Source organism: Moschus berezovskii, chromosome 13 (genome assembly GCF_049115385.1).
Source record: "Moschus berezovskii isolate FMDL1 chromosome 13, NW_MosBer_1.0, whole genome shotgun sequence".
NCBI lineage: Eukaryota > Metazoa > Chordata > Mammalia > Artiodactyla > Moschidae > Moschus > Moschus berezovskii.
Window position 1 is genome coordinate 31,085,863 of NC_142472.1, and position 27,311 is coordinate 31,113,173.

Genomic DNA, 27,311 nt, shown 5'->3' on the forward strand with positions numbered 1-27,311 from the left:
TAAATTCTAAACACCATAATTAGATTTCAAAATATAATCTATGAGAGCATCTAGACAAATGCTGAAAACCTTTTACATACGTGAACTGTCAACACCAATTCTTTACCTGCATCTGCCAGAAAAATAGAGAATTTACCACCTATCACACTTCATAGATGAGCATTTTTTTAATGCAGTCCCATTAAAGGTACTAACAAGATTAGAATGTCTACTGTCCTGAACATCTTTTGTTTGTCTGCTTAATACTACTCCTGTATTCTAGAAAAGACAACTCCATTCTCTGGGGAACTGCTCCCCATGACAAAACAACTGTACGGTGGGGAAGAAGGCTCCACTAACTCCCAGTTCATTGTTTAAGGTTAAATATCTGAGCCAACCCAAACCAATCATCATTCTTTCTCAGATGTTGTTTTTATGTGTTTGTTTTTCAAACTAAAGACGAAGAAAGGGATTCCATTCCAACTAGTGGCAGAAGCAAGAAACCCTGTATCTATGGTTCTGTCAATAAGAGGGTGATTGATACCTTTAGAACATGAGGCCTGAATGGAGAGAAAATTAAAAATGAGCTTACAAGGGAATGAGCTCTGGCTGCATGTCAATGCCTGGTTTAGGGTATCCCTCTGGCCAAGCTGTGAGCTGTGTGACTCTCCTAATGATTTCCTCTTTTTTTAACATAAATTTATTCAAGTTAAATGAATGTTATTTGGGGCTTCTCTGGTGGCTCAGTGGCAAAGAAGCTGCCTGCATCCAGTGCAGCCGACACAGGTTTGATTTCTGATCCAGAAAGATCCTACATACCTCAGAGCAACTAAGCCTGTTCATCACAACTATTGAGCCTGTGCCCTAGAGCTTGGGAGCTGCAACTACTCAGCCCACATGCAGCAACTGCTGAAGCCCATACACTCTAGAGCCTGTGCTCTGTAACAAGAGAAGCCACCACAATGAGGAGCCCACTCTTTGCAATGAATAGTAGCCCCCACTCACTACAATTAGAGAAAGCCTGTGCAGCAATGAAGAACAAGCACAGCCAAAAATAAATAAATCTATATTATTAGCAACCAAAAAGATCCTCACTGAAACACTATCACGACCTCTTTTTTTTTTTTTTTTTTTGGCTGCATCTCTCAGCTTCAGTTCAGTTCAGTTCAGTTCAGTCGCTCAGTCGTGTCAGACTCTCCACGACCCCATGAATCACAGAAGGCCAGGCCTCCCTGTCCATCACCAACTCCTGGAGCTCAAGCTTGCAGAATCTTAATTCCCTGACCAGGAATCAAACCCAGACCCTTGTCAGTGAGAGTACAGAGTCCTAACCACTGGGTCATCAGGGAATTCCCACTATCATTATTGTCTACCTTATTCTCAGAACTCAAGAAGTGCAATGAGAGAAAGAAAGCAAATAGAATAAACATTGAAGATAAAGAAAATCGAGCTATGGGTCAATGGCATTACCTATCTAGAACACAGAAAGTTTCAGTTTAGAAACATTGGGAAAATATGAATGGATGGTAATGCTGCCAAAAGTAAAACTATAAAAATAAAAAATAACTTTCCTATGTATTAACGATAAGAAATCAGAAAAAAGTAATAGAAAAATTTAAATGCAGCCCAAACCCCATGTCCCTTGATAGGAAGACACACATTGAGATATTTATTCTTTTAAATAAATCGTGCAAATGATACATATTATACAGTTAATACTTTTTGCCTTTGGGCAAGAACCTTGGCAAGAGAGGGAAGGAAAGTGAGAGGCAAGCTCTTTCATCCTTTAGCCTGTATATTTTGTATTATTTGAATTACTTATAATCATGTAGCCATGCAGAACATTTGTAATTCAAGAAATCAATGGTACAAAAATAGTTTTGGCTCTAACATTATGAATAATATAATTATTTTATGACTTGAGGGGTCAGAAGTGGGTGGATGGTCTGGAATGAATCCACAAAGAGTATTACTTTTATAATATGGTTTGCTATGTGCTTTTCTCCTTCCTCAAACTGGAGGTCAACCAGATGGTAAGTGCTTTAAAAGCAAGAATATTTTCATCTTTGTACCCAAGTACTTTTTAACACAATGATGATATTTGGTGCTGTTCGATAAGTTGAGAAATGGAATATTTCCTGCCATATCAGTAAGCAAAGGATGTCATAGACATCAGCAGTTGAAGCCACCACAGATGGTGAGCCAGTGAGCAAGGGAAAAATGCCTGTCATTTAGCAGCCATTTAGCAAACTGCAGCCACTCCCCCATGGTGAACCCTGAGGAAACTTAGGATGTGAAAACACAGGATACTGGCCCCACATAGCTGAGGTGCATATCAAAGGAATGATTTCAATGAGCCCAGACTCATGAATCTTCCCAAACACAGAAAAGAGCAAACTCCTTAACTTGGGATATCTGATTTTCTCTGGTTTACAATCATCTTTTGAGTTCAAACTACCCGCCCTTTGTTTCAAAATTTTTATATAACCTGGCTGCACCCCCCCAACCCCTGCCTCCTCAGAGCAGTTCTCTTGAGGTTACTTGAGATGCTGTATCCATTAGACTTAAGTCCTAAAAATATAACTCTCAACTTTAAGGTTGTGATATTTTTTAAGTCTACAAAGTGCTACTATATTTTGTTGAGTGAATATGTGATAAGAATATAACTATTCAGGGGACAGTCATAAGGCCATCAACTTTCATAAGACAAAGTACTACCTAGTGGTACATAAAAACTGTTTTCTAAATGAAAACTTAAATTCTTTAAGCCAGGCTTGGAACTTCCCTGGTGTTTCAGTGGTAAAGAATCTGCCTGCCAATCCAAGCCTATAAGCAGAGCAGCCAAGCGAGCTACAGTCCATGAGGTTGCAAAAAGTCAGACATAACTCAGCAACTAAACAACCACAACAAAATCTCAGATGACTTTTGGTGACATATGGATATAATGATTGTGAGAAAGATAATGATTTTGTCACCTGATAAATTGATTTGAGCAGTATAGTTGTAGGCTAAATGTAGGAGAATATACCCAACATTCCAAGAATAACAAGGATACAGCCCATTCAATGAATTCCAAAAATATATCTGTATTTTTGCAAATCTGGTAAATAAATTGATTATTAAAGGAGAAAGTTCTTCCCATATTAAGCAGACTCCTCCATAACATTCATAAGAAAAGAATGTATCTCTGGGTAATCAGATATGCCAAGCCAAGACAGTTCTAGATCCACTGAGTGTTAGGGCAGTGAATACACTACAAGCTCAGATGTACAAGGATAAAACTATTTCATCAGTTCTTTATTGTTTAATTAAAAATAATACTATCTTTTCAGCAATATGTATATTTATACCTTTGTTGAAAATGCTAATAATAGTCCATTCTTTTTCTTTGTTTATCTAAATCTGAGGCTCAACTTTTCATGACAACATGCAGAAATTTTTTTCTAGCAAACGTATTAATATTTTAAAATTACATTAAATGCTTTACACAAACTGAAAATTATTTACAAAAATTACCCTTTCTCTTAGAAACATTAATTTTTATAAGGAGGATAGTAGTGAAAGTGGAAAAAGAATAGTCTAATCCCAAGATTTTCTGGGAGCAGAAAACTTGATCTCGTTGAAATGAATGATCTGTCCCCAAAATCAATACTGTAAATATTTTCCCCTTCCTCCCCTTTCCAACAGAAAGATTCTAACTCTGAAGTGCTAGGTTAGGTCTGGTGATTCTGATGCTCATGATTTATGTACAACCAAAGCCACTTTATTATGCTCTGACTGTCGTAGAGCCAATCTAAAATTCATGTTTTGAGTTTGTGAAAAATACAAAAAGGCCTCTATCAAACTTTATTATTAGATGATTAAAAGGAACTTTTCCCAGAAAGTCTGTCTTTTTAATTATGAACCAGATAATAATAATGATGACAACACAGTAATAATAAAAATAAATGCTAATGTTGCTTAAGCATTTGGTACTATGCACTATTTTAAAGGCTGTATATCTCATTCATTCTCATTACTACCATATACAGTATTTGCAATATTATCTCCATTTTATAGACTGTGATCTATGACAGTTTCACCAGTCAGGAACTAGCAGAACTGGGGATGAAACTGAACCATGACAAACACTGGAATCCCTCTTCACATTGTTCTTTTCCTTATTTCCTCTTTCCCTCATAGACCTAACATTCATTCTTTCATTTGTGTTCCTTACCCTTTCTTGGACTCCATTTTTCCCCAGATGTTACTTATGAGGACCTCAGGCACAGAAAGCATAACAATCCTAAATTTACAACACCATTTCACAGCATGTTATATTTTACTTTTTAACAACTAAAATCTTTTGAAAGCAAGTTTTTCCTTGAGATTCATGCTGCCTCAAGATTTTGGCATCTACCTTATCATTTTCCTGCCTGCATCATCTGGAGAGACTCTGAAGTCAGTAGATGGCTCTTCTAAGACCTAATGGCCTTAGAGTTTGTTAATTACCTCCACTGGGATAACTTGACTTTTACTTAACTCCTCAATGGCACCACCATCAACACACGGGAAGCCCTGACATCTTTTTCCTACAACAATAACTTTCTATTGTCACTAATATTTCTTACCCTTCTTAGTTTGCCAAATAAATCTTCTGGTATCACCTATTTCTCTCTATTTTTAGTTCATGTACATCCTATATGTGATGTCCCATCACCCTGCCTCCTTCTATCCTGTTCTTCTTCCAAAATGTTCCTCTGCAAATCAACCACTGCAGCAGTGCTAGACACAGCTCAAAGTAGAGAACAAATGTGCACATACAACTGTGTAGACCGCTAGATCATTCCAGCAAAACTGTGTTATACATTTTCAGCTCTGCTTTCAAAAGTCTTCAGCCATCCGGTTGTGTATTCTGAACAAGCTCCCTCTTCTGGTCCCTTCATTGATCATTCATTCCCCACTTTCACCGTTACCCGCAGGTCCCCTGTCTCAACGTGCTCTCACGTCACTGCAGATTACTACACTCCCATCATCACAGGAAAAGTCAGGGGTGGTTATGAACACACTGCTGCATTTCTGCTTCCTTGCCCATAACCGTGTCTCCCCTTATCTTGTTTAACCCGTTGCAGAGGAAGCGATTTTCAGGCCATTCACGTATCTGTACCTGAAATCTATCTCCAAACTTTGATCCATGAGTTATCCATTGTTCCTGTGCACTTAGTCTTATTTACTAATGATTCTTCTATATCAGCATATGAATATTCTCTAGTTACTCCCATTAAACAACATCCCTTCCAGGCCTTACATATCTCTCTAGAATTTGCCTCAGAACTTTCTTTCCTTTCATAATGAAGTACTTTTTTAAAAATTTTCGTACTAGTTTGTTTTTTTTTTAATTGGAGGATAATTACTTTACATTGTTGCATTGCTTTCTGCTGTACAACAATGTGAATCAGCCATTCAGTTCAGTTCAGTTCAGTTCAGTCGCTATAAGTATACATATATTCCCCTCCCTCTTGAGTCACCCTCCTGCCCACCCAAGGGACATCCCTCTAGGTCATCACAGAGCACTGAGCTAAGCATCCTGTGCTATACAACTGCCTTCCACTAGCTATCTAATTTACACATGGTAGTGTATATATGTGGAGAAGGAAATGGCAACCCACTCCAGTGTTCTTGCCTGGAGAATCCCAGGGACAGGGGAGCCTGGTGGGCTTCTGTCTATGGGGTCACACAGAGTCGGACACGACTGAAGTGATTTAGCAGCAGCAGCAGCAGTGTATATATGTGGGCTTCCCTGGTGACTCAAATGGTAAAGAGTCAGCCTGCAATGTAGGAGATTCAGGAGACACGGGTTTGATCCCTGGGTTGGGAAGATCCCCTGGAGAAGGAAATGACAACTGACTCCAGTATTCTTGCCTGGAGAATCCCCATGGACGGAGGAGCCTGGCAGATTACAGTCCATAGGGTCACAAAGAGTTGGACACAACTATGTGTACTGGACACACACAATATCCCTTTATAATGCATTACTTCTTAGATTCAATTTATTTTTAAATTTGTGAGCTTAGATATAAAAGATATGGTCTCATAAGATTGCTTTTTAAATGAGATTTTATTTTGTAAAAGATCAGATAAAATAAATGCCCCAAATTATAAGGATAATGATTTTTATTCTATATTTCATAAATATTTTTTTAAGTCTGTATTTTTAGCCTGAAACCTGAAATTATTTTAAACTGATTATCACATAATACAGCAGAATTTTTCTTTAAAGGGAAAAAATACTTAATTGTAGCAGAGGAAATTGTGTTGCCATTGGAACAACCATTTGACTATGAGATTGCATAACTAAAATTTTCAACCACAGGTGCAGGGAGTAGGGAATTTTCTGCACAAACAGAATATTTACAGCCCATAATTAATAGATAGAAGAATCAAATCATAGTTGGCTCCAGCAGTGACTGCTGAGATGGCTAAAATGCATCTCCACTAACAATAGGGACCACCTTCACTGCATGACACTCTCATGACAGAATCACAGCTGGCCGGGACCTTTGGGAACACGGAGGCCAGGTTGTGACCCTGTGTAAGAATGTCTTACTCTCTGTCCCTGACAGATGGTCTGCTCAGCTACCTCTGGGACTCAGCACCTCAGAAAAATAGTCCTGCTCACTTCTAGACCTTTCTAGAGATTAAAAGGTTTCATTAAACATTATATCAAAATTTCCATCACTGTATCTTTACCTGTTCACATATCAGAGATGTGAAAAATCTAGTCCTTTGATAGGATAACACTTAATGTATTTTGTTACATCTATTATCAGGCCTTTCCCTCTTGGGGGCTAAGATATTCCCAACTTTTTAAAACTATTATAGGCTTGGCATGATTTCCAGAATCTTCGCAATCTTTATCTTACTCTGCTGGGCAAATTCACCTTTACAAAAGTGGGACATCTGTAGTTAGATATAGTTTTCAGATGTAATTTGACCATTGAAAATGTGATCAAAGTACTAACTCCCATATTTTTAAAGTGTATGCTATATTAATCAGCCTAAAACTAAAACAAATGGGCCTATGTTTTTAGTCTTTGTTGGTTCATATGAACTTATTTTGAAAAAGCAGAATCTCTGGCACAGAAAATAATTCCAAATACAATTGATTTTTAAAACAATATTTTCTCTATAAGCTTAGCCCTCATGCATTCCATTCATATTGCAATACACACATTAGATTGAAGTGTGAATGAGACCATGAGGAAAAGTACAAATTTCTACTAAGGTAGATTAACAAAGCAAACAAATAAATACATTTCTGGTTGGAAAGTAAATATTGTAAATATACATAATTACCAAAAAAATATTTATTAAATGGATGCATCTCATTTAATATTCCCTATGGAACTTTCTAAGGATTTTTATGAGTGTTTCTCAAAAAAAAAAAAAAACATGGCCAGAAACAAACACTTGAGAAAAATAAATGAGAGTTCATAATACCAAATATTAAGGCATATTATAAACTCTAATTCCCTGGTGGCTCAGAGGTTAAAGCGTCTGCCTCCAATACGGGAGACCCGGGTTCGATCCCTGGGTTGGGAAGATCCCCTGGAGAAGGAAACGGTAACCCACTTCAGTATTCTTGCCTGGAGAATCCCATGGACGGAGAAGCCTGGTAGGCTATAGTCCACGGGGTCGCATAGAGTCGGACACGACTGAGCGACTGAACAGAACACAGAACAGAATAATTTAAACATGGAATCTGTGTCTAGAATATACAGAACTTGAAATTCATAACCCTGAAGCTAACAGAAGCAGAGGATATTAAGAAGAGGTGGCAAGAATACACAGAAGAACTCTATAAAAAAGATCTTCATGACCCAGATAGTCATGATGGTGAGATCACTCACTTAGAGCCAGACATCCTGGAATGTGAAGTCAAGTGAGCCTTAGTAAGCATCACTATGAACAAAGCTAGTGGAGGTGATGGAATTCCAATTGGACTATTTCAAACCTTAAAAGATGATGCTGTGAAAGTGCTGCACTCAATATGCCAGCAAATCTGGAAAACTCAGCAATGGCCACAGGACTGGAAACAGTCAGTTTTCATTCCAATCCCAAAGGAAGGCAATGCCAAAGAATGCTCAAACTACTGCACAATTGCACTCACCTCACATGCTAGTAAAGTAATGCTCAAAATTCTCCAAGCCAGGCTTCAGCAATATGTGAACTGTGAACTTCCAGATGTTCAAGCTGGTTTTAGAAAAGGCAGAGGAACCAGAGATCAAATTGCCAACACCTGCTGGATCATCGGAGAAGGCAGTGGCAACCCACTCCAGTACTCTTGCCTGGAAAATCCCATGGATGGAGGAGCCTGGTAGGTTGCAGTCCATGGGGTCACAAAGAGCTGGACACGACTGAGCAACTTCACTTTCACTTTTCACTTTCATGCATTGGAGAAGGAAATGGCAACCCACTCCAGTGTTCTTGCCTTGAGAATCCCAGGGATGGTGGAGCCTGGTGGGCTGCCGTCTATGGGGTCACACAGAGTCGGACACGAATGAAGTGACTTAGCAGCAGCAGCTGGATCATCAAAAATGCAAGAGTTCCAGAAAAACATCTATTTCTGCTTTATTGACTATGTCAAAGCCTTTGACTGTGCAGATCACAATAAACTGTGGAAAATTCTTCAAGAGATGGGAATACCATACCACCTGACCTGCCTCTTGAGAAATCTGTTTGCATGTCAGGAAGCAACAGTTAGAAATGGACATGGAACAACAGACTAGTTCCAAATAGGAAAAAGAGTACATCAAGGCTGTATATTGTCACCCTGTTTATTGAACTTACATGCAGAGAACATCATGAGAAATGCTGGGCTGGATGAAGCACAGTTGGAATCAAGTTTGCCAGGAGAAATATCAATAACCTCAGATATGCAGATGACACCACCCTTACGGCAGAAAGTGAAGAGGAACTAAAAAGCCTCTTGATGAAAGTGAAAGAGGAGAGTGGAAAAGTTGGCTTAAAACTCAACATGCAGAAAACAAAGATCATGGTATTTGGTCCTATCACTTCATGGCAAATAAATGGGGAAACAGTGGGAACAGTGGTTGACTTGATTTTTCTGGGCTCCAAAATCACTGCAGATTGTGACTGCAGCCATGAAATAAAAAGATGCTTACTCCTTGGAAGGAAAGTTATGACCAACCTAGACAGCACATTAAAAAGCAGAGACATTACTTGAACAATAAAGGTCCATCTAGTCAAGGCTATGGTTTTTCGAGTAGTCATGTATGGATATGAGAGTTGGGCTATAAAGAAAGCTGAGCTTTTGAATTGATGCTTTTGAACTGTGGTGTTGGAAAAGATTCTTGAGAATCCCTTGGATGGCAGGGAGATCCAACTGATTTCCTAAAGGAAATCAGTCCTGAGTATTCTTTGGAAGGACTGATGTTGAAGCTGAAACTCCAATATTTTGGCCACCGGATGTGAAGAGCTTACACATTTGAAAAGACCGTGATGCTGGAAAAGATTGAAGGCGGGAGGAGAAGGGGATGACAGAGGATGAGATGGTTGGATGGTATCAGTGGCTCAATGCACATGAGTTTGGGTAAACTCCAGGAGCTGGTGATGGACAGGGAGGCCTGGCATGCTGCTGTCCATGGGGTCGCAAAGAGTCGGACATGACTGAGCGACTGAACTAAACTGAACTGAAACCTGAAGCAGACAATGTATTGTATTAAACACACACACACAAACAGATATATATATATAGGTTCTTCATCATGAATCAGTGGAAAGAGAACATATTAGTCAGAAAATTTTGACTTCTTATTCACTTCTTGTGAAATTACAAATTTGGCACAGTACTTCTAGAGAGAATTTTGGAAATCTTTATCAAATCCTTAAAACTATTCTGCATTTTTCTACAGAAAATTCCAGAAATCCTAAGAAAATAATCAGATATTTCGACCAAGAACAGTACAGAGTAATTTATTAAAAAAGGAAAAAGGAAAATGTATAAATTCTAATAATAGTAGAAGGAATTAAATAGTTCCAAATATTGATAGGCAAACACTAGTTTCTATAAGAATCAACCGGCAGATATAATGCTTTAAATATAAAAGAATGTACTTTGTATGAAGTATAAACCACACTTCTGATTAATGATGGCTCTTCTCTAAGAATCCATGATTCAGGGGCCCATGTTCCTTCCAGCTTATGGCTCTGCCTTCTTTTTTTGTTTTTTTATTGAAAGATAGTTGTCTTACAGAATTTTGTTGTTTTCTATCAAACCTCAACATGAATCAGACATACATATACACATACCCCCTCCATTTTGAATCTCTCTCCCATCTTCCTCCCCATCCACCCCTCTAGGTTGATACAGAACCCCTGTTTGAGTTTCCTGAGCCATACACCAAATTCCCGGTGGCTCTCTATTTTATATATGGGACTCTGCCTTCTTTGATCCCTGGCTTCCAGTGAAGCCAGTCTCATTCAGACCAAAGGCAAAAACTCTGGAAGTAACACATGTATGAGATGTTGTTTTCCGTTCACAATCCATTTGCAGGAACTCAGTCACAAGCCTCATCTAGCTTCCAGGAAACCTAGGAAGGAGAGTTGAGCTCTAGTCGCTAGTTAAAGGAAACAGTATTTAGTGAGCAAATAACCTGTAGCACTATAGACTGTCCTTGGGTCTTCAAATAGTATCTTTCTTTTCAAAGCAAGTATACCCATCCCTCATCCAGGGAAACAACCAAATTACCCATCTCAAAGGCCAGAGATCCCTAGATGAGGAGTGTTCCCTCCATCAGATCTAGAATAAGGTTCCCTGTGGATCCAGGATCAGTTATTTCTTGCTCCATAGAGAAAATGACTTCAGGGGGAAAAACAGAAACACTATTTGGAAAAACCTTAGAAGAGAAATAGAACAGTTTTTGTTGTTGCTGTTCAGCCACCTAGTCGCGTCCAACTCTTTGTGACCCCATGGACTGCAGCTCGCCAGGCCTCTCTGTCTCTCACCAACTCCCAAAGCTTGCTCAGGTTCACGTATATTGCATCAGTGATGCCATCCAGCCATCTCATCCTCTGACACCCTCTTCTCCATCTGCCCTCAATCTTTCTCAGCATCAGGGTCTTTTCCAAAGAACTGACTCTTCGCATCAGGTAACCAAAATACTGGAGCTTCAGCTTCAGCATCAGTCCTTTCAATGAGTATTCAGAGTTGATTTCCTGTTTGATTGACTGGTTGGAGCTCCCTGCAGTCCAAGGGACTCACAAGAGTCTTCTCCAGCACCACAGTTTGAAGGTATCAATTCTCTAGCGTTTGGCCATTTTTACAGTCCAGCACTCACAGCATGACCACTGGGAAAAGCATAGTTTTGACTGCATGGACCTTTGTTGGCAGAGTAATGTCTCTGCTTTTCAACACACTGTCTAGGTTTTTCATAGTTTTCCTGCCAAGAAGCATTCATCTTCTGCTTTCATGGTGCAGTCACCATCCACAGTGATTTTAGAGCCTCAAAAGAGGGCTTTTCCCCTTCTATTTGCCATGAAGTAATGGGACCAGAAAGGTTGGGGGCGGGAGGAGAAGGGGAAGACAAAGAATGAGATGGCTGGATGGCATTACCGACTCTGTGGACATGAGTTTGAGTGAACTCCGGGAGTTGGTGATGGACAGGGAGGCCTGGCGTGCTGTGATTCATGGGGTCGCGGAGAGTTGGATACGACTGAGCGACTGAACTGAACTGAACTGAACTGAATGGGACCAGATGCCATGATCTTAGCTATTTTTTTAATATTTAGTTTTAAGCCAGCTCTTTCACTCTCTTCTTTCACCCTCATTAAAGGGCTGTTTAGTTCTTCGCTTTCTGCCTTTAGCATGGTATCATCTGCATATCTGAGGTTCTTAACGTTTCTCCCACCTATCTTGATTCCAGCTTGTAACTTATCAGCCCAGCATTTCTCATGATGTGCTCAGCATGTAGGTTAAATAAACAGAGTGACTGCAGACAGCCTTGTGGTACTCCTTTCTCAATCCTGAACCAATCAGTTGTTCCATACAGGATTCCACCTGTTGCTTCTTGACCCACATACAGGTTTCTCAGGGGAAAGGTAAAATGGTCTGGTATTTCCATCTCTTTAAGAGTCTTCCACAATTTGTTATGATCCACACAGTCAAAGGCTTTAGCATAGTTAAAGACTAGTAGTAGAGCAGTTCCTGGTCCATATCAATTACAAAATCTGAGGAGACATTTGGGAGGCCCAAAGATTATTTTGAGACTTAAGCAGTGAAAGATTAGTTTTGTTATGTTCAGGTCTGTGTTTTATTACTAGCCTCTTATTCCTTTGCTTTGTTACATTAAATTCTCAGAATTTATTCATCTTATAGTGTTTTTTAAATTTTGTTTTTCTTACTCTTTTTAAACCTCCTACCTCTAGTGCTTAATTTAATTCCATTGTTTGTAATTCAGTGTTGATTGCTTACTGCTGTGAATTTTATCTCTGCAGAGCTGAATCTGTGTCACATATTTTTGATATGCAGCATATTATCATTTGTCTTGTTCTGAAATTTGTTTTGATTTTTTTGGAGCCAAGAGGAAATCAAAGATAGAAAACATTTCAGTATGTCCAAATTAGATATTTGTGCTTGTTTCTAATTTTGCTTTTGTTTCCTAGTTTTATCAGAGTTTTTATTATTTCAATTTTTAAATATATCTCTGCTTTTAAATTTGATCTGAGCTCATTATTTTTGCAAATTTTACAAGAGAACTTGCAAAGAAGACACATTCTCTGTTACATACAATTCTCACTACCTATCTTTATATAAGATGTTTCATCCACAAGTATTTTCACATCCACAACCCCTCCTTTGGATGAATATTTCAGTTGATTGGATTCTGTCTCCAAGTAATTTTTTTTCAGAAAAATCTATAAAAATTAGAATTATAAGCTATTACATAAATATATTTTCATTTCCTCTACATGCATATGATTTGTGCTTTGTCACTTTATGATCATACCATTTATCCTTGATAGTCCATAGATACCAATCAATTCTGCATACAATAATGAGACGTGCTGGCTTTAGTGACCAGCTTCTTCTGATCGAATATTTATGCAATGATTTCTTCATTGTAGATGCCATGAGACTTCATCATGGTTAACCCCTTGTTTGCCTTCTTCCATATCTATCATTTTCTAGTCAGTTGTCATCTTATTTTTATTTTGTATGGTTACAATTTTTCTCTCTCAAAACTTTTGTATCTCTGAATTTGATTTCAAAAGCACTTTTTATACATCCATCTTCTCGATTCCATAATAGTTTTCTCATTTTCTATTATTCCCTTCCTTAGCTTATTTGTTTTAAAAGAATAGTTCTATTTTATCACATCTTCTTTTTATATTTATTCTTTATTTTAATAGCCCACTTATTTGATTTTTGAAATCATAAAAATTAGTATTTTATCCAAAAGTGTTTCCTGTATCACCCTGCTTGTTTAGAACTGTCTCTCCTTTTAACCTTTTGCTTTTTTAGTGTTAAGTATCTGTGCACAGATCTCTTGTTGAATTTACTCTATCTATAGTTCATCATCAAACAGCCACAGTAACTTACTGAAGTCACTATTTGCATCAGAATGGGAGAGTAAACTCGCTTTGTCTCAGGTCTTATTTTTTCATTTTTAAACTGGTTTTTCATTGTTTTCTTGGAACTTAATTTGGACACCAGACTACTAATAGTTTGAATTATCTTTTCAGTTTTTAGCTCTTTAGAGACAAGTAGGCCCGGTGGGTTAAGGAAGAGTTAAGTAGCCTCGATTCAATTTTTTTCTGTGTAAGGAAGTGTGTTCTATTTAATAAATTTAGCCTCAGACTGTAGTCATTGCTCCCTACCAAGCAGCCCTTCCTGATACAAAGTCAAGTCCCTATCCAGCTCCAGGGCAGAGGGTGAACACATGGAGCACACTCATTTCTGCTTTTGTATGATACTTGACTATTATCTCTGCTTAAGAACATCATTCAAAATCTATAAAGCTGAATTCCAGGTAAATGCTGCCTCTAAAACTTTGCATGATCACAGCCTTTGTCATTATTTTCTCCAGCTCAAGTGAAAGTGAAGTCACTCAGTCGTGTCCGACTCTTTGCAACCCCATGGACTGTAGCCTACAGACTCCTCTGTCCATGGGATTTTCCAGGCAAGAGTACTGGAGTGGGTTGCCATTTCCTTCTCCAGGGGATGTTCCCAATCCAGGGATCAAACCCGGGTCTCCTGCATTGCAAGCAGACGCTTTACTGTCTGAGCCACCAGGGAAGTCTCTCCAGCTCAAAGCAATGATAAATGGCACTTCCTTCACTGAGCTTTATTTTCTGTTTTACTTGGAACTGGACATGATATATTGCCCGTTTCCCAGTTTTCATTTTCTCAAATAAAGAATTATTGATTAGGAGTTTTCAGGATCACATTACTTGTGTTTAAAGAAATTTGGAATCCTTGATGTTTCTGGAGAGAGATGTATCAGTTACTGATGTCCTATTTCACATAGGCTAAGGTTGTCACTGCTTCTAAAAGATATTAAACTGATAATGTGGTTGTTGCTTAGTTTATTATAGTTAAGACTAATTTTCATTATTTCTGATCATTTCAATAATTTTAAGGAGAAATTTCTACAAAAAGTTCAATTCTTTGACCAGAATAACATAATGTTGCTATCCAGGACTTTATCTAACTAAAAATATTGTTTTTGTTGCTTTCAGGCATGAAAGATTACTTAAATTAATACATATTTTTAGATCACAATATTTTTCTTTTGTATTTTGTATGATTCACTACCCGCTGGTACCTAATTTTACAAAATCCGATTTAGCCTTATTTTGGCTCTTATGCTAGGAGTGATTGGGGGTGGGAGGAGACGGGGACGACAGAGAATGAGATGGCTGGATGGCATCCCCGACTCGATGGACATGAGTTTGAGTGAATTCTGGGAGTTGGTGATGGACAGGGAAGGCTGGCGTGCTGTGATTCATGGGGTCGCAAAGATTCGGACACGACTGAGCAACTGAGCTGAACATGTTACTTTTTGTAGATGCGTGAAGAAAGCCTTCCTCAGTGATCAATGCAAAGAAATAGAGGAAAACAACAGAATAGGAAAACAAGAGATCTCTTTAAGAAAATTAGAGATTCCAAGGGAACATTTCATGCAAAGATGGGCTCGATAAAGGACAGAAATGGTATGGACCGAACAGAAGCAGAAGATATTAAGAAGAGGTGGCAAGAATACACAGAAGAACTGTACAAAAAAAGATCTTCACGAACAAGATAGTCATGATAACATGATCACTGACCTAGAGCCAGACATCTTGGAATGTGAAGTCAAGTGAACCTTAGAGAGCATCACTACGAACAAAGCTAGTGGAGGTGATGGAATTCCAGTTGAGCTATTTCAAATCCTAAATGCTGATGCTGTGAAAGTGCTGCACTCAATATGCCAGCAAATTTGGAAAACTCAGCAGTGGCCACAGGACTGGAAAATGTCAGTCTTCATTCCAATCCCAAAGAAAGGCAATGCCAAAGAATGCTCAAACTACCACACAATTGCACTCATCTCACACGCTAGTAAAGTCATGCTCAAAATTCTCCAAGCCAGGCTTCAGCAATATGTGAACCGTGAACTCCCAGATGTTCAAGCTGGTTTTAGAAAAGGCAGAGGCACCAGAGATCAAATTGCCAACATCCGCTGGATCATGGAGAAAGCAAGAGAGTTCCAGAAAAACATCTATTTCTGCTTCATTGACTATGCCAAAGCCTTTGACTGTGTGGATCACAATAAACTGTGGAACATTCTGAAAGAGATGGGAATACCAGACCACCTGACCTGCCTCTTGAGAAACCTGTATGCAGGTCAGGAAGCAACAGTCAGAACTGTACATTGAACAACAGACTGGTTCCAAATAGGAAAAGGAGTACATCAAGGCTGTATATTGTCACCTTGCTTATTTAACTTATATGCAGAGTACAACATGAGGAACGCTGGGCTGGGAGAAGCACAAGCTGGAATCAAGATTGCTGGGAGAAATATCAATAACCTCAGATATGCAGATGACACTACCCTTATGGCAGAAAGTGAAGAGGAACTCAAAAGCCTCTTGATGAAAGTGAAAGAGGAGAGTGAAAAGGTTGGCTTGAAGCTCAACATTCAGAAAACGAAGATCATGGCATCTGGTCCCATCACTTCATGGGAAATAGATGGAAAAACAGTGGAAACAGAGTCAGACTTTATTTTTGGGGGCTCCAAAATTACTGCAGATGCTGATTGCAGCCATGAAATTAAAAGACGCTTGCTCCTTGGAAGGAAAGTTATGACCAACCTAGATAGCATATTAAAAAGCAGAGACATTACTTTGCCAGCAAAGGTCCATCTAGTCAAGGCTATGGTTTTTCCAGTGGTCATGTATGGACTGAGAGTTGGACTGTGAAGAAAGCTGATCGCCGAAGAATTGATGCTTTTGAACTGTGGTGTTGGAGAAGACTCTTGAGAGTCCCTCGGACTGCAAGGAGATCCAACCAGTCCATTCTAAAGGAGATCAATCCTGGGTGTTCATTGGAAGGACTGATGCTAAAGCTGAAACTGCAATATTTAGGCCACCTCATGCAATAAGTTGACTCACTGGAAAAGACTCTGATGCTGGGAAGGGTTGGCGGCGGGATGAGAAGGGGATGACCAAGAATGAGATGGCTGGATGGCATCACCAACTCTTTGGACATGAGTTTGAATGAACTCCAGGAGTTGGTGATGGACAGGGAGGCCTGGCGTGCTGTGATTCATGGGGTCACGGACAGTCGGACACAACTGAGCGACTGAACTGAACTGACTGACTTGAATTTCATGACTTTCTACAGGATGGTAGAAGGAAATACTCATCATATGAGCTTCACTCATCATCTTTTTGCCTGTTTTCATAAAAGAGGAACATAACCAGCACTGTTATCATCACAGTGAAGTATTTTTAAATGGTTTCCAACCTTCTGTTTCCCACTTTTCACTCATCATCATTGAAAGGGAAGCTTTAAAGATTGCTGTGAGGCAGGCATCCTCTGTTTCCTCTACAGAGTGGCTATAACATATGGAAGGTCATTGATCACTCTGGTCATGTTCTCTTGCTTTTCCTCTCTTGTAGGTATCTTCCCAGAGTGATGTATGTTCTCTTTCCAATTCTTGGTAACATCAAAAGCCAGTCCTGCCCCTTTGGGGGAAGGTCTGCAGTTTCCAGTTTTTTTTATTCATAACTGAGTGAGTGAAGTCCTTTTGAGAAGTTGTAAAACACACCCTGTAAATATCTAAGCTGCTTCCTCCAATAAAGAAATAGCTTGAAGTTATATTTCAGTGTTCAGTTGGCCCTTGAATCTACTTCATTTAGCAAAGAAATCCAGGGTAGGCAGAGAGATGACTAATAAGCCTCTACAAAACACCCATGGGGTCGCAAAAGAGTGGGACAGGATTTTGTTTATGGGTGCTTCCCTGGTGGCTGAGTGGTACAGAACCCACATGCCAATGCAGAAGGCACGGGTTATCCCCTGGGTTGGGAAGATCCCCTGGAGAAGGAAATGGCAACCGACTCCAGTATTCTTTCTTGCCTGGGAAATCCCATGGAGAGATGAGCCTGGTGGGCTACAGTCCATGAGGTCACAAAAGAGTTAGACATGACTTAGTGACTAAAACAACAACAACAACAAACAAAACCCCCACAAAGTAATTCTATGATTTTAACTACTTTATTAGTTTTGTTTTCCTGGTTCCTGGTGGATTCTTTTGTAATGTGGGTGTGAACCTTTACTTAATATTTTTTTTACAATTTTTAAGAGAAAAGAAGATGGTATAAAATTTGGAGAATTGCTTTCAAGGCCTCTTTTTTTTTTTTAAGTTTTTGGGTGTGCATTTGTTTATTAAATTTATGAAATATAATGCCAGATTCCAGACTCTGCTTTGATAGTTCCCTTTCTTGGTACAGTAATAGCATTGATATGTATGATTGAATTTATCTGTGAGAGGAATTCACTGGAACCACTCTCTTGACTGTTTTCTATAATATCTACACCATCTGTTGTAATGGCTCCTTAAATTCTTAGCCCAATTTATTGGGCTGCCACTTGCCTCTGATAAACCATTTCTCCTGACACATGAACATGACTGCTGGGATGGTTCCATTTGTCACTGTCACTAGAGATACAGTATAACTAGCGTGTTGGCTTCAAGTACTTTTTCTTGCTGTTATTCAGCCACTAAGTCATGTCTAACTCTTTGTGACTCCATGGACTACAGCACACCAGGCTTCCCTGTCCCTCACTATCTCCCAGAGTTTTCCTTAACCTGACTTTGTGTATTCTGTATCTGGCTGAAATTCTCAAAGGGAATGGTAATATAGTGGCTTTTCATCATAAATACAAGTTCTCTTTTCTTCAGTATTTTAGAGGCAAGAAGAAGATGATAAACCACACGTATCCTCGTAGCCCCATTTTTCCTTACAATTCTTGAATTACAAACTTTGAAAGCAGTAAATATTTCAATCTCTGGAACTTTAGAAAGAGAAAACATAAAGAAGAAAAAAGCAAGCAAGTTCTTTCAAATAGCAAACATACGCATGGATTTCTCTGCCCATATTCAAACATGGAGGGATGATTATAAAGCGATGGGAAGCTATCCTACCCAACATTCAACTAAATCTATTTCTGTTTTTACAACACATAGCTCAATTAAATGTGAATTCTTCTGTAAATCAAATACTTGGGAGGAAGAAAAGCAAGAACAAATAGATTGTTTGTTATCAGTGAATATGATAATGGACCAATTCACTTTCACAAAGAGAATGGAGACAAGATCATTCAGGTCTGGATGATAGCTTACTTTCAAAAGGACATGGTGAACTTCTAAGAGTTTCCCTATTTCAGGTATTATGCTTTTGTCCAGTTAAATGTAAACTAACATTTATTTTACTAGTTTTACTAACAGTTCTTGGCACTTGAACAGCATCCATATTGCCAGTCACTATTATGGTTATATAATTTTCATCCTAAGAGAGTCCACAGGGTCTGAAGAACAGAGACGTCATGAATCATTCATTACAAAGACACCGGACACTATATTGAGGGGATAAGTAGTTCCAAAAACACTGACAGTATCTGAAATAGGCTTTGGATTAGTGATCTGTGCTAAGCAGTCCTAAGTACTCATAAATGGAGTGTGAACACAGAGCAGAATAGGAAGAAAAGCTGAACAACTGTCACTCTTTTCAGGAACCCACTAATACATGGCTAAGAATACATTTTTCATATTTACAGATGGAAATAAATTAGCTATAATAAGCTTCTAACTGGGCTTTATTTGAGGGTTGGAAGCAGTATAATTATAATATTTGGAAATGAAATGGTATTTAAATGGGTACTACTAAATCTACCACAGCAACTCACAACCCAAAAGCAATTTGTATTTTGTTGTTGTACATGCTGATATAAAAGAAAAGAACATAACGAACTAGTTTTTCCCCCAAAGGAACTTGACCTCTTTGGTGGAAAAAAGAAAAAAAAAGAAGAAAAATAAAATTAAAAACAGCTGTTTGGCCTAAAGGAAGAAAAGGATTCCCCAATGACAAATTTACAATCAAGAGGAAATTGGGTCCACAGAAATGAAATGAAGATAGCCAACATGCTTGTCTCTAAATTTATATAAAATAGTTTAAGTTTCAAAGGACAGGAAGAAGAAATGTCTCCACAGAACCAAACTTTACAGTTACTCCCCAAAAGTAAAAAGGAGGAAAGAAGAAACAAACTGCAGTATTTGTATATATTACACATTTCTGAATTTTCTTTAAAACTGCCACAAAATTCCAATATATCTTTAGCTTACTTAACACAGCTACATCAAAGATGGGCTGATGCTAAGCCCTAACTCTAACCACATCACAGCTTGCATCTTGGATGCAGAGACATCAGATATGCCCCATAACAAGAAATAAACATTTCTGAAATGATGGACTAAAACATTTAAATTTAAAAATATAGATCTTATTTCTTTAGCAATTAAATGAAAACCAAGCCTGCCAAGGAATTGGAACGAGAAGTGTTAGTAAAACCTGGGCCTTCATTGATCAACTCAATGAATCTAGAAACTTTAAACTGACTTTCTTAATTCATATGAAAAAATTTTCATTATTACATATAAATGCATATATACTTTCAGTGTACCACTCATGGCTTTCACAAAGAACAGCCTAAAGTTCTTAATGTGTGCAGGTCCTACATTAGGCCCGCAACCTATGTTATTATACTGATAGGCAGGATTACTTGTTGATTTGAAAAGTGAAAAGTGCTAGTTGCTCAGGCCTTACTTGTTGATTTGAAAAGTGAAAAGTGCTAGTTGCTCAGTCATGTCCAACTCTTTGTGACCCCATGGACTACAGCCCTCCAGGCTTCTCTGTCCATGGAATTCTCCAGGAAACAACATTGAAGTGGGTAGCCATTCCCTTCTCCAGGGGATCTTCCCAATTCAGGAACTGAACCCAGGTCTCCTTCATTGCAGGCAGATTCTTTACCATCTGAGCCATGAGAAAAGCCTTCATGCAGTCAAGTCTGACCCTTTGTACCCCAGGGACTATAGCCCACCACATTCCTCTGTCCATGGAAAATTCTCCAGGCAAGAATACTGGAGTGGGTAGCCATTCCCTTCTCCAGGGGATCTTCTCAACTAGTGACTGAACCTGGGTCTCCCACATGGCAGACAGTCTTTACTATCTGAACCACCAGGGAAGCCCCTGTTGACTTGAAGATGACTTAAAAAGCTCAAGATATTGGTTTGGCCAATAAGTTCATTCTGATATGAATGGACCATCATTATATTCCATAAGATATAATGGAAATGTACTAACAAACTTCTTGGCCAACAACTATAATCCCATGGTCTTTGCTTAATAAATAAATTTTATTTTAATCTGTTTTAGTGTCATATCCCAAAAGTTCAGTTCAGTTCAGTCGCTCAGTCGTGTCCGACTCTCCGTGACCCCATGAATCACAGCACGCCAGGCCTCCCTGTCCATCACCAACTCCCGGAGTACACTCAAACTCATGTCCACAGAGTCGGTGATGCCATCCAGCCATCTCATTCTCCGTCGTCCCCTTCTCCTCCTGCCCCCAACCTTTCCCAGCATCAGAGTCTTTTCCAGTGAATCAACTCGTCGCATGAGGTGGCCAAAGTATTGCAGTTTCAGCTTTAGCATCAATCCCTCCAATGAACACCCAGGATTGATCTCCTTTAGAATGGACTGGTTGGATCTCCTTGCAGTATAAGGGACTCTCAAGAGTCTTCTCCAACACCACAGTTCAAAAGCATCGATTCTTCGGCGATCAGCTTTCTTCACAGTCCAACTCTCACATCCATACATGACCACGGGAAAAACCATTGCCTTGACTAGACGGACCTTGGTTGGGAAAGTAATGTCTCTGCTTTTTAATATACTATCAAGGTTGGTCATAACTTTCCTTCCAAGGAGTAAGCGTCTTTTAATTTCATGGCTGCAGTCAGCATCTGCAGTGATTTTGGAGCCCAAGAAAATAAAGTCTGACACTGTTTCCACTGTTTTTCCATCTATTTCCCATGAAGTGATGGGACCAGATGCCATGATCTTTGTTTTCTGAATGTTGAGCTTCAAGCCACCCTTTTCACTCTCTTCTTTCACTTTCATCAAGAGGCTTTTGAGTTCCTCTTCACTTTCTGCCATAAGGGTAGTGTCATCTGCATATCTGAGATTATTGATATTTCTCCCAGCAATCTTGATTCCAGCTTGTGCTTCTTCCAGCCCAGCGTTCCTCATGATGTACTCTGCATATAAGTTAAATAAGCAAGGTGACAATATACAACCTTGACGTACACCTTTTCCTATTTAGAGTTCATTTTTCAATCAGTTCAGTTCAGTTCTTTCCACTGGACGTGGGGAGGGGGGTTAGATCTTCATAGCTGATTAAGATCTCATGGAGTCCTAAGGACTCCTGCTTCAGTTGTCACTTTGTGTCCCGGCCCTCAGTTCCCGTCACTGACTTTTCCCTTCACCTGCCCCAACATGAAGTGGTTATGAACATCATGCTTCCTTCTGAACCAAAATGAAATTTTGCCAAACTATCCTGTCAGAGGAGGAGCTCGAAGGCATACATAAATCACGGATAAAAACCTTTGAGATTATTTTCTCTAATAAACATACTCAGTTTTTTTCAGTTAGAAAGAACTCCAACTTGTTATGATTTCCTTTAGTTACCTCTTGATGCTTTTGATAATATACCCATTGTTGGGTGGTACATAAAGATATTCACCAAAAAAATATAAAATAAAAAGTCCGTTCTATACGATCTTTTGAATGGACATAATATTAAAAATGCAGATGGAGGTAATTATTGATAACAGAAAAAATACTTTCAAATATCCATGCTATTCCCAATGGCAACAGATGATTTCTGCATGAATAATACAATGTACACAACATGTATAATAGCTGGACCATTCTTTTCAGCATATCATGCTAATATCAAAAGGAAAATAATGATAACTGACGACATCCCAATTCAATAGAAAAACAGAACCACAGATGTTGTGGCTTCTAACCAGAATAGGCTAGACCCCTGACAAGGAAACTCTCTGGTGGCCAGAACTACTGAGCACACATCTGGAAACCAAGAGACACTAAAACTTAATGCGAGCTCTGGAGGGCCCAGAGAGGCAAGGCAAGTTTCCAAATGGAAAACTCACACAATTTTCTCCAGTTGCTTTGCCTGAAATTTAAATTATATATTACACAGCTGGGGAGTCTTTCTGACTAAATGTGGTGGGGGGGATAGCAAATAATTTCTAAGACAACTAAAAGAAAATCACTTTTCTTTCAAAATATTGACTACAGTCTTTGTGTGTAAACATGAATATACCACGAAAAGAACTTTCTGCAAGCTGTTACTGATGATGCATACAGACGAGGCATTAATTATCTCTGTGAGGATCTTCAAGGCAAACTTGACCACACTCATAACAAAAGAGCCACAAAAGGAATACATTGTATGGATGGTTCTTCCAGCTCAGATTCTGCCAGCCACAGTGGATGCCGAACACCTTTTGAAATTTAACAACCAGGGTTATAATCTACAACCAGAAGCTGAGAACAAAATGTTCAAAAGGTTTTCTGCCTTTTGAAGACACGGGTTCCAAAATGCTTCCAACTGAATTCATGTAGCAGATACACTGCATTTATTCAAGAAAAATTCATTTATTTTTATCCATCTGTTAAACAGACACATGTCGCAGATACATACATATATGTATCTGCGCACACAGACCCATACAACCTCAGAACTGCGTAAATGGAGTAGCATCATAAAGGATTCTAGCTAAAAGTGAAAACACCTGATTTGACACTTTAATTTTTCCCATCATTATTATCCATAAGCACTAAATGCTCCTTATGTATTTTTTAATCAAAAAAATAGTTCACAAGGCTGCCCTCTTCCTGATTGTTTCCTTGCATATCACCTCAAACTCTGGGAATACACGTTTGGATGTAATTATCACAAATTTCTAACAGATTCAAAAGGATTTCATTACATTTTGCACTTAACACATTTTGAGAGGAATTCAATTTGTCTCCCACCCCTCAGGTAATGTAAGTAGATTTTTACAAAGTCTTAAGGATTTTGTTTTAACCAAGTCAAAATATGGGTGCCTAGATTTTACAAAGCAAATGTATTTTTAAAATATAGTTAGAATAAAGGGATTTGATTACTATTTATAGGCATTCAGATTTTCTATAACCTATGGGTCCCTAGATTCGACAAACCAAAATTTATATTAAAAATTAAAATGAGGGATTTTATCATCAGTGATTAAAATATTTAAGCATTTCAAACAAAGATTATGACAGCGGAGTTCAAGTGATGATAACGCTGAGAGATCTTTTGAGGGATCTGAAAAAAAGCAGATAGGGCTCAGATAGGTATATGTGAGGATAACAAGGGATGTTGATAAAGACAGTCTCCCACAATTTTTTAAACTAGGTGAAATGAACCGATGTTCTCAGAATTAAAACATTCCACCAGAACCACATAATACACAGAGTTGAAAATGTCCCCTCAAGTTTATCAGGAAGGACTTGCCATTCTAGGCAAAAACAAATCTTTTCCCCTCTCTTTTCACAATTTTTCTCACAACCCTTTTCATGTTTTTTTTTTCCAAGTGACATATCTAGTCCCTTTCCTTAAAAGTCTACACTTTCCTTCATACCTGGAGGTCTACTGTCTCCAGCAAGACACAATCTGGCCATCAAGGGTAGCATGCATTGTCACGGTGTTAATCCACTTCTTATTCCTCTAATACTGACCCACTGCCTATTCTTCATCCCGCTGCCATCACCTCCCTCCTCTGCCCTTTTCTTTGTCCTATATTTCTATCACAATATTCAGTTTTCTCTTCATTTCACTTAGTTACCTGAATGTTAGACACTTTTTTCACGTATGTGGGTGAACTAAGAATAAAGACATTTCTGCCATATTACTTTTCTTCGTTTTCATTTTATTTACCTATTATTCTTTAAAAGCTTTTAGCATCACCACCAAGTGAATAATAGAATGAATATTATCTAAGAAAATGTTTCAATGCCTGCTGGAAAAAAAAAAAATTGTAGTCTGTAAGAAAATATCCCGAGTTTTTACTTAAAATCTTCACATCCCTGTGCAAAAACAAAATCAGTAATGGATAATTTTCTGTACTCATTAGATCCCTCACAGGTTGTATCTAATTTCTTCTGAAATGCCTGAATTTATTACATAGCAACTCCAAACAAAAAAATTTTTTCATGCATAATGTAACAGTGTGAATTATATTAATCATGTTGTCTTTTACCAACTTAGTACTTGTTTATCTTATAACTGAAAGTTTGTGCATTTTGAAAATTGTTAAGAGAGTAAATCCTAAGAGTTCTCATCATAAGGAAAAAATATTTTTTCCATTTCCTTAATCTTCTATCTATACAAGATGATAGATGCTCACTGAACTTATTGTAATCATCATCTCATGATGTATAAAAAATTTTTAAACAAATATTTCAAAACAATGTAATAGAACATATAACAAAAGCCAAATAAAACAACTTTCTTTAAAAATAAAGAAGAGCAAACGAATCAGGAATGTTTTGAGGGTACATCTGAATTCATTTCTTTAGAAATTTCCCTTGCTTATTCCTGAATCCTCACATTGATTGACAGGGCTGGTTTTTGTTGTGTGTGTGTGTGTGTTTTTCCCCATTTCAACTCATGAGATTGTCTGTGATGGGAGTTGGGAGTTACCAGTTGTCCTGCATGACAATCGCCGTGAACAGCCAGCACGAGTAGGCTTTTGGAGGTTAAGTGACCTCTGCTGAGTCATGGACAAATGAATGGCATATCAACTGACTTGTCAAGGCAACTTCTTTTGTCCCTAAGCACATAAGAAAGACACAATATTACCCATTCTGTGCTTTACATTTCTCTGCCAGTCCTATCTTTCCTTGTCTCAGAACTGATGAGAAGTTTATTTTTTCTCCTAAAAGAAAAAAATAGAGAAAAACAAAGGGACTATTCCATTGAGAGATCAGAAATGCTATATTACAAAAACATACAAAAGAAACCAAAAAGATTATAAAAGAGGGTCATAATGGAGGCTTTCAAAAGACCTGCACTTCAATAAGTGCCAAAACCTGTTGGCTTTTCTCATCCTGACTTGATTGGCAGGATAAATCTTCCCTTTTGGTAAAAGAAATTCACTCAGAACTAATTGCCTAAGGTCTTGAGTGCAGTAAAAATCTTTCTCTGGTAATGCTTGCTGATGTCTACATGGAAGCTGTTGTGGTAACTTTTTAAAAGTAAAATATATAAATTACACTCAATGCACTCACTATAAGGGCAGAATCAGTGGTCATTTGTATGAAATATGCTCTGTTGTCATTGCAAACATTAATTGATTGTTTATAGATTTATTTCCTAAAAATGAAAGACCTTTAGATGTCTTAAAAACCACAGAGAAGTCAGTTTTCTATTAACTGGCAAGCTCTTGCAAAAGGAGAAAGAGTGTTCAAAAGGAGCTGAAAAACATTGCAGGTATTTGTAAACATTTCAGTCTAATGAAAGATGCCAGATTTTCTTTGCAATGATAGAAAAAAATGAATAAATGAATTGAATAAATGAAAACTTTAGGAAATTAATCCTTTAGGAAGTCCCACAGATAACTTAGACAGACTTTACAGAAGTTATAAATGAAACTGTAGCAAACCCTAAAAGATTGTCTTTAGGACAGAGACCAGTTACCAGTTCCAGACACTTCTAGCTGTGTCTCTGGCATAGACATAGAATTAATTATCCCTTCATGTGTATACCACTAGTAGAGGAACAAGAGTCCGAGCAAAGTCCTCATCAGAAAAAATATCACAAACCATTCCATTGTTATGTGTGTAGGCGAGGTCCTTGTCTTTAGATACAATTTCACAATAGTTTTCTCTATTTTCTCCTAAGTAACTTAAAGCATTGTGTGACTGTTGTTTTGTGAATCTTCCCGTCATCCACAGAGGAGAGGGATATGAAGAGAGTAGGATGAGTTACTTACTGAGAGAGAAAATTTATGTCCCTGTCCTAAACTGTTGCTTCTTCTTACTCCATAAACTCTACCCACAAGACTTTCCCAGCGCTCCTATGGCTTTGATTACCATCTATATGCTGATAACATACATCTACATTCCCATTTTTTCTCCCTAAGCTCCAAAGTCCTAATTTTTTTTTTTTAATTGGACTATAATTGCTTTATGGGCTTCCCAAGTGGCACGGTGGTAAAGAATCTGCCTGCTAATGCAGGAGATGCAAGAGACAATCCTTGCCTGGAAAACTCCGTGGACAGAGGAGCCTGGTGGGCTACAACCCATGGGAACCCAAAAAGTCAGACACAACTGAGCAATAAGTACATGCATGCATAATTGCTTTACAATTTTGTGTTAGTTTCTGCTATACAACATAATGAATCAACTCTATATATACATATATCCCCTCCCTCTTGGACCTCCCTTCCATCCCTTTTATCTCACCCATCATTAACTGCATACAACTCATCTATTCCATGGACATCTTAAAATTAATTTGTCTAGTGTGTACGTATTATCTTTTTGCATTAATCTATTGCCCTTCAGTAATCGCTAAACCAGAAAATACCACCAGCTTCTATTTCATTGGCCAATCTGGTGACCTGTGTACCTTGTTAACCATCTCCCATCTCCCGCCCCCCCATACAGGTCCACTTATCTTCACC